Below are 8,623 nucleotides of genomic sequence, written 5' to 3' on the forward strand. Positions count from 1 at the left end.
AGCCAATGCCTTCATTGCTAGCATAATTCTTGGTTCCAGACAAAGATCTTCAAGAGCAGACTAGGCTTTAGCCATGCAACTCTCATTAAAAGCAGCTGGGAGAGTAAATCCTCGTGTGACTAAAATGCAGGGATAGGAGTTTGCTAGTATTATGCCTCTCAGTCTATGTGACTAATCAGTCTCATCTGTGAGAGCATGATACAGGTAACTATGAGGGACATGCTTTCATTTTACTATGGTTCATTAAGCTGTAAATCAATCACCTTTTTGGAAAGTGACACTATCACATTGGCATATAATTATGCTACCTCAGATGCCCCCAAGGAAATACACTACAGCCCTATTTCGCAGAGTGCACATGGAGGTTATTCCCTCTCCTCAGGTTCATAGCTGGCCTTAACCATCCCAAGGCTCTTCCTACGCTCAGAGAAAGAACAACTGCAAAAAGCAATACGACAATTATTGGAAATTACTATTCAAGCCAGAATTCCCTAACACTTTCAAAGTCTGACAAGTACATATGCCTTTGCATAACTAAGAGGAGGTTTACACTGCAATTGCATGAGTCCTTCAGTAGATAGTACAAATGGTCAATTTTTAAAGGTATTTAGGTGTTTTGATTTAGTAAGGGAGTTAGGAATCTGAGTATGCTTAAAAATCCTCCCTGAATTCTAGCACACTACTGCGTGTGTGTTCATTCATTCATTTGAAATGTGCGCACAGCCCACATTTCTACCAGGACAGGATTTGGGATTGGCTGCAACAGGGATTATATGTTTAAATGTTCTGAAAGTGACATACAAGTCCTCATGTCAAAAGTTTTGCTGAGATTATTGTAGCATTATATTTTCTCAAATGTAATAATCCTACCATTGGACATTCATATAATTTTCTGTGTCCTCTGTTGGCCCTTTTTCCCAGGGTTATAAATAATTCCCTGAGGTTATAAATAATGAATACAATTTAATTTTCAATACTATGGAAAATAATATGTTTGCTGTATCTTTAATAAAGTAGGATATAACAAAATGAACATGTGAGCTTTGACTGAAGAGAAGGTTGAGATAACCTGTGATATTTTCCAAATGTCAAAAAAATATTGGTTGACTAGTTAGTGTTGTAAAATGTATCTATTCATTTCAACGGGATTATGCCTCTCAGCAATTTTAAATATGTTTGCACAAAATGACCCCAGCAGCTGAAAGAATGAATCACATTTTGTTCCTAAAAAATCTACTCCAAAATTAATTTCTGTGCATAATTAATTTTACTCATCAAAATTCTGAATTGAAATATATAGCTGTAAATATTTAAATGTAGGTTTCCTTTTGTAATTTCCAGTGTAGTATTATAAAATGACATAAAGTCAAATATCCAAAACTATGACTGATATAATTTGGGTAGTTCCATCAAGATCAATAGTTACGCTGATTAACACCAGCTGAGGATCTGGCCCAATAAATAGCTAACTACATAATGAGCAAAATAATCCACTCTGCTATTAATTAGAAAAAGAGCTAACGAACACTTAATCCAAATGTTGGGGTTTGCAGAGGGTGTTCCAAAGCACGTAGGCAGTTGTGGGCAATTTGGGAGCAGATCAATGTGTCAAGTTGTGGAGTTCCCACATTTCTCTGTTCTCAGCTGTAAACCCCTTGCATATTTTGGGAGTAAAGGAGGAGTTTACATTTTTTGCAGATGCTGGAAACATGCCAAATCCTCCTATTACAAATATTTCTACATACTGGCAAATGCTCCCATTGGGAATACTCCTTGCATCCCCATAACTACTGGTTTTGCTCAGTCCATTACTCAATAAAACTAGCCACCAGTCCAGCTGGAATAGTCTGGTCAGAGAAACAGGGCACCAGAAGTTCAGACACATCTAGCTGAAGAAACTGGGCTGTTAATAAATCCAGCATGCTGAGATTTATTACATAATTTTTGCATTAAAAGAAAATATGAAGAGCTGCCTCACAGGTGCAAATATATTTTACTAAGGATCATGTAATGACATGACTTGAAATGATAACAGTATTTAAAAGTATGATGTGAGAGAAATGGTCTAGTGATAATAGCTATAAATTTCTTTTAGACCTGTATTTTCCACTCATTCGTCTATCACTGACTTCAGTGGGGCCAAGAGTTCAACCCTGATGTCCTAATGATTTGGGAAAAATTGAAAGTATCTCAGCTTTAAAAATTTTTATTTTCCACCTATAAGCAGTACTTGAGATCAAGTATGTTTTCCCTGGTGAATCTGAAAAGAAGGGAATTCGCGTATTTGCTACCTTCTACTTTCTACAGGCAATTTTTCTATTTTCTTATCATGCTGTAACAATGAAAGATGCCACATTAGTGCATAGAGCCTTAATCTTAACCTGTCAGATGCATTCATTCCTTTCACTATAAAAAATTGCATTTCACATTTTCTTTCCTTAGACCCCAAATTTGCAAACACTTAAGCATGTGCTTAATATTAAGTCTCATTTGGTACAGAATGGGAAAGCAATGAACTGTACTTAAGAGACATCAGTGCTCTACAAAAATATTTTATAGCTGTTTTTCTAGACTACATTTAATTATTTTAATACCAAATTGAACTGTTTCATCTCATCTTCAACATACCAGAGAAATCTTGAAGCTGCTCTTTAGGCTTCTTTTGATCTGGTGAATATTTTCTGTTTTTGAGAATTTCTTCAAACAACCCAATGATTTAATTGCAGCTCTTTTTCCTCTAGCCTAACAACCAAGCCAGAGCCATCCCACATTAAAGGCAATGAAAATAGACTAGACTGATTTACAATAAAATTTATATTTAATATTAGTGTTTCTATAGTAGGTCACTAAAGGAATAATAAAAATGGTAGGCTGTTGTTACCGCCTTGAAAAAAGGGATTTTTATTTAAGCAAATCATGTCAGTGTCTGAAGCCTACTGGATTATCTTCTAACATATGGTAAGTATTGGTTATGTGGTGTGCTGGCTTGCATTTCATTGTTGGAAAAGCATAGAAAACTGATTTTAGTATGCCTTTGCTCTTAGCAGCAGGGTATAATCATTTTTAAAAGAAATTATGGAATCAAGCATTAGCATACTGTGTAAATTTAGGATTTATGGAAGGATGTCATATATCACACATATATTGCTTTGGGATGCTTAGAAAATCTTCAGTACCACATGTCACTGTTTTGTAGTTGTTTAAAATGGTAACTAAGCACATGCAAAAAGATAGCAATGCTAGGGTAGTCTTCTAAAAAATTACATTGTTAAGTATTTAATAAACATACTGAAATGTTAATATATTATCCATTTTACAACCACTGAACTTTAAAGAATTTCCTTCTGCGAACGCGTCAGTTATCATTATCTCCAAGGGTACCAGTTAAGCTCCAGGTATTTAGCACCTTGCAGCCTTGCCCTTTTGACAGGATTTGGTTCAGGTGCCTGGAGGTGGGAGGATGAGTGTGGGTGGAAGTGGGGGCTCCTCACACCCACAGAAGAGAAAATTGGCTCCTCAGGTCCCCTCATGTCCCCTCACGATGAGCAAACTCTTTTCTCCATGCAAGGGGAATAAGCACTGTGTCAGCAGGTGACACTGGCTGGCTGGCCACCCCTACACGCCTCCCACAGGCTCAGGACGAACACGCGGGGCTTTTAGCCATCAAAGCACTGGGAGACATGCCCCGCTCTGACACCGACAAGTGTCTGCCAGATCTTCTGAAACAACAACCTGCACATTGTCACCCTAAACAGGAAGCTGAAATTGTAATTGAAAGGTGAGAGAAAAGTACACAGTAGATACTTTCTGGCTCACACTTACTACTGATGGTAGGCTTGACTTTACCCTTCACTTCAGATTTTAGTGGCTTAATTAATCTGCTAACGTCAAAAGGAAAATAATCTGTTCCAAGCATTCATTCTAAAGACTTGGTGCTTTGAAACTTTATTTCAAAATCGATCTCGCCTCTATCAAAATGAATGTAAAACTCAGAGACAAGAAGAATCCTGTCCTGTGAGCCTCCACCACGGTCACTTTTGTTCCACCAGGTTCCATTCCTCTGTAATGTGTAACCCCCCATTTGATCACTGCCATTTATTCCATACTTGTGTCTAAATAAGATGTGTAAGTATGTTATTCATCCACACAGTGAGAGCCAAGCCACAAAACCCCAAAATTAAGGGGATTTAAGGGTATTGGCTGTTACAGGCCTGTTCTGTTAGATTATTACGGGGGTTTGTAGTAAAGCCACTGCAGTGGCGAGTCCTGGCAGTAGACTATGAAGGGAGGGCAAAAAGGCGGGGTAGCCCCCTTTTTTCATTGCACCGTGGCTCATGCTGTGCCAATAACACCCGGCTGCCTGTCTTAGACATTGAGCAGTGACTGGCCAAAGTCCTCTGAGCTATGGGAGGACCCTCTTGTCCTCAACACACCCCTTGGTTGTCAAGTGCCAGGCAGAAGATGGCACTGTGTGAATAATGAACACTATTAGTGCCTGGAGACAGACCATAGACCCCCAGGAGGTGGGAGGAGAGAGAAGGGGATTGGGTCTGCACAAGGCTGCTCCAGTTAGAGACCAACAAGACAATAATGGGGGGAGCTGCTATTGATGCAAATGATGGTTAAGAGCCATTTAGGAGAGACCATGTTGTGTTCATGTAACAACTGTCCAAAGGTGATTGCTTAAGAGTAAGACATCTTGACATTTCACTAGGGGCCAGCCCTGGTCTCCTGCTCTCAGCTAGGTGCTTGCTTGATGGGACACAGAAAAGCAAAGCAAGAATCAGAATTCTGATACATTGGATCTCTTAAACTTTAAACTGCTAACTGCTCCTGGAAGGAACAGGCACAGCCAGAAGCAGTATCAATTAGTTTAAATTATAACATGCAATGCCAGAGTCAGCAATCACATCAGCAACTTGTCCAAGCTGCTTGAAAGTAGCAGAGGTACATGTTGAAGCACAAGTGTCTCATTCCATGCAACCAGCTCACTGCATTGACAGTGACTGTAACTCACATTTGCAGACAAATATTCAGCAACCCTGACATAGCCTGTGACTTACCGCTTAGAAATGTCCCTGCAAAAACCCTGTTAATCTGTCATAACCTAGAGAAATCCCAACTTTTGCTATTGCTCCATGGCCCAGCATCCCCTGCCAGTGCCCCAGCCGTGTTCCTGGAGCAGCCAAGCTCTCCAGATACAGCACTTGGATGGACCATGAGGTATGTTGGCTCTGTGCAAGAAAGGAGACCCTGGGTGAAGCTACAGAAAAGCCACCTTTGGAGTCAGATGTGAACCTCTAAGGTCTGCCGTGCCCGAGCAGAGGTTTTCTTTCTTCTTGTTTCCCTGATCTGGCCCCTGGTTCCTCACTGGTGTTTTGCAAAACCCGGGGGCCGGGGGATGAGCTGACTGCCTCTGCCCAGGTGTCCAGGAGGGCAGTGCCAGAGAATGGTTCTCTGATCCATTAAATCATTTTGAAAATGCAGTTATATCTAATTAGTGTTTAGCATTGGCTGTCTTCAGTGTTTATATTGGTTTGTTTCTGTGAAGTGAGATTTCTGGGTTATTTATTACTGCCAATATGTTACGCCCTGCTTTTGACAGTCACCTTATGTTCTGCCAGTTTGGGGTTTTTGTCAATTACTCTGATTTCATGTATGACTCCTGATCTTTATCTACACATTCTTTTCACTGCATCTTCTCAAGACAGGAGTTTTTCCTTGTTGACGGATGGGTTGTAAGGGCTGGACTGTAGAATAACTGCACAAGGAATAAGGGATTTGTTTACAAAGAGCTTGACAGGGTAAGTTTGCCCAAGCACACAAGCTATCCAAATTTCATGTAAAACAGACCTCTTTTACTGAAGGAAAGTAAAGAAAAGCTGTGGCTTATGGTTGGGTTTATATTTGCATTTTCCATCAAGGGGTTATTTGATCCTCTCTGCAGGGAGCATTTACTTGAAAGATGGGTCTCAGCCATGAAGTGTAAATTCCATTTCACTCTCCCCAAAAGTTTGGGGTTATTCAGAACTCTCAAGTTTTGATCCTCCTCCATGCCAAACTTAGTCCGCGGAACAAGAGCTACCTTCCTTCACATTTCAGCTGACTCTTTAATATACACTCCTCTCTTTCACTGTTAATCGTGTCTCAGCCTCTTGCTCACATGTGACGATGTCAGCTCAAGCATATGCAACAAACTCATAGTTCAAAATTACTTGGCTCTGCAACACAAGATAATCTTAAGGAACAACTGCAAATTAAATACCGTAATACAATATTCACATATATGTTATCCGATAATGTACACTGTGATTTAAATCCTACTACTGTCAAATTCTTTGAATCATTAAACACATGATACCCAATGGACAGTTTATTCGTTCTAGAAATGTTTTGACATTTTGGATCAAAACAGTTTTTAGTATGATTAGCTAACTTGCTTAGCAATTGTTTTCTGGTGTGCTGCATAAACTAAGAACACTTTATCAGTTATGGTGAATTATCATTTCTAACTCAGGATTACAGAAGTGTATAAAAATTCTCATATTCAACAGTGGAAGTTCTCCAGAAAAGAACAACCTTTACGACTCATTAAGAACTAAAGGTCATTGTGTCTTGACACTATGGAGGGCTGTGATATTATGAACCCAAACTTCCACCAAAAAACATATTTTTTTTACATTAGAATTAAGCTTAAAAAAAATTAGATTTGACTTCCTGAAGCCACCAAGGTTGCTGGCATCCCAGTGCTATGAGTGAGTTGTGCAGCTGGATTAGATCAATTAGTCCCAAAACCGAACATTAAATAAGCTTTTACTAATATTAGTTCACGCAGTTGCATTCTGTTACAAAAGCAATATTTTTTGGGTGAACAGCAACACATTTTCAATTTCCTTGTAGCCATTGAGTACAGAGTCAGAATCCAGAGTGTAACACATTTAGTAGTGTAATCAGTTCATCTTGCTTATTTTCCTGAAGCTCTAGTAACAGTTTATTTTTACTGTTTTATATCCTTACCTAGTAATGGTTGTTCAACTGCTGTTATATCATCTACAGTGAATACTTCAAAGAGACGAGGGGAGAAGAGGAGGGATGTGTAAAAAAAAAGCAGTTTTATGACAGTCATGTAGGTAACAACTGTGCTATCAAATATTTTATTTTATCCTTTTTTATTAAAGCATGCTAATGGTTCAAACGTGCACTCAACCATATGTGAAGGGTTTACAACAGCCTCCCAACAAAGCTATTTTTGTTTAAACATAGACTCTTGGGGCCAGCTGTGGCCTGAGTCCCAAACTTCACCCTTGTCCACTTTTGAATGGGGCCAAGCACAGTGAGTTGAGCCTTGCTTTCTTTGGAGACAAATAAGAGCTAGGACGGATGTATGCAGGAGCAGAACTGGCTTCTCTGGGAACCACCAGGAAGAACCTGGGGCTCCTGCGTGGGAGGAGCTGGCATCTGCCACCAACAAAGAGGGACAGAGACACGGCACTTCTGAGAGATAGATCCTGATTTCCACCTTACCCTCCTAAGGTCCAAACAGTCTTCTGCCTCAGCCAGCCTCCTTCTGTACAGGGAGATATTTCTCCACATGTAAATTGCAAGACTGAAGATTTTAATATTAAATGTTGTTTTGCAGAAAAAAGTCAACACTGATGATGTTTTCCAAAATCTCTTTTTCCCATACATATTAACATCGTGCCTCACATTTCAGTGACTTTTATTCAAACTTACTACAACTGAGTTGCAAAATGTTGTCTTTGTCCTTAAGACCATGACAGAGAACTTTATCTGCATTCAGATGCCTACTGGTTTGTGGTATTTCAATAATAAAACAGCAGGATTGAAGGCTCATGATGAGAAATCTGACTAATTACCTGTTAGATGATAGATGGTTGTAACTCGGCAGTGCCAGTCACTGAAAACAAAACACTTCTAGATATCAATCAGCTTCCTGACAAATTCAATTTCCATCACATTCAGTGGACAATAAATGTGAATTTTACCTCAGCAGCTACATAGCTTTGACTTTTAACTTTCCAGTATGCATAATGATATTTTAATAAAGTAAAGATTTTTTAAAGTAAATTAGTATTTAAATACCTGACATATTCGTATTTCAGGCTCAAAGCTGGTGGAAATAATTAACGTTGAAAATCTGTCTTGTGTTCTACTGCAGACAGCAAAGGTGTATTTGATAGCAATTTTCCTGTTTTCTCCATATATTTTTATTTAAGACCAATTATTTACAACACTTGTAATGGAGGTATTCACCCTCTTTTTCCAGCATCTTATTTATCTATATGTCAATGAGTTGGGTGCAGATTCTACATATGACTCCAAAACCAAAATGTCCAGTTATCACCATGATATACCAGCATGTGGGCAAAGTTAAAACAAAGGACTGGACTGTAGAAATTGAATATGGGTTTGAAGAAACACCTCTCTTTTTTTCCACACAGGGACCAATTGCATTGTCAACATCTGGAAGTTGTGGATAAGCTTATCCAGTTCAGAATGAATCTGAGTCCACTTACTCTGTTATAAATCAGAAGAGGCCAATTACAGTGTGCTTAATATCCATGTCAACTGCGTGAGATGAGAATTAGGCTCTAGAGGTCAT

This window comes from Nipponia nippon, unplaced genomic scaffold (genome assembly GCF_047370975.1).
Source record: "Nipponia nippon isolate SJK-2023a ecotype South Korea unplaced genomic scaffold, ASM4737097v1 scaffold_7, whole genome shotgun sequence".
Taxonomy (NCBI): domain Eukaryota; kingdom Metazoa; phylum Chordata; class Aves; order Pelecaniformes; family Threskiornithidae; genus Nipponia; species Nipponia nippon.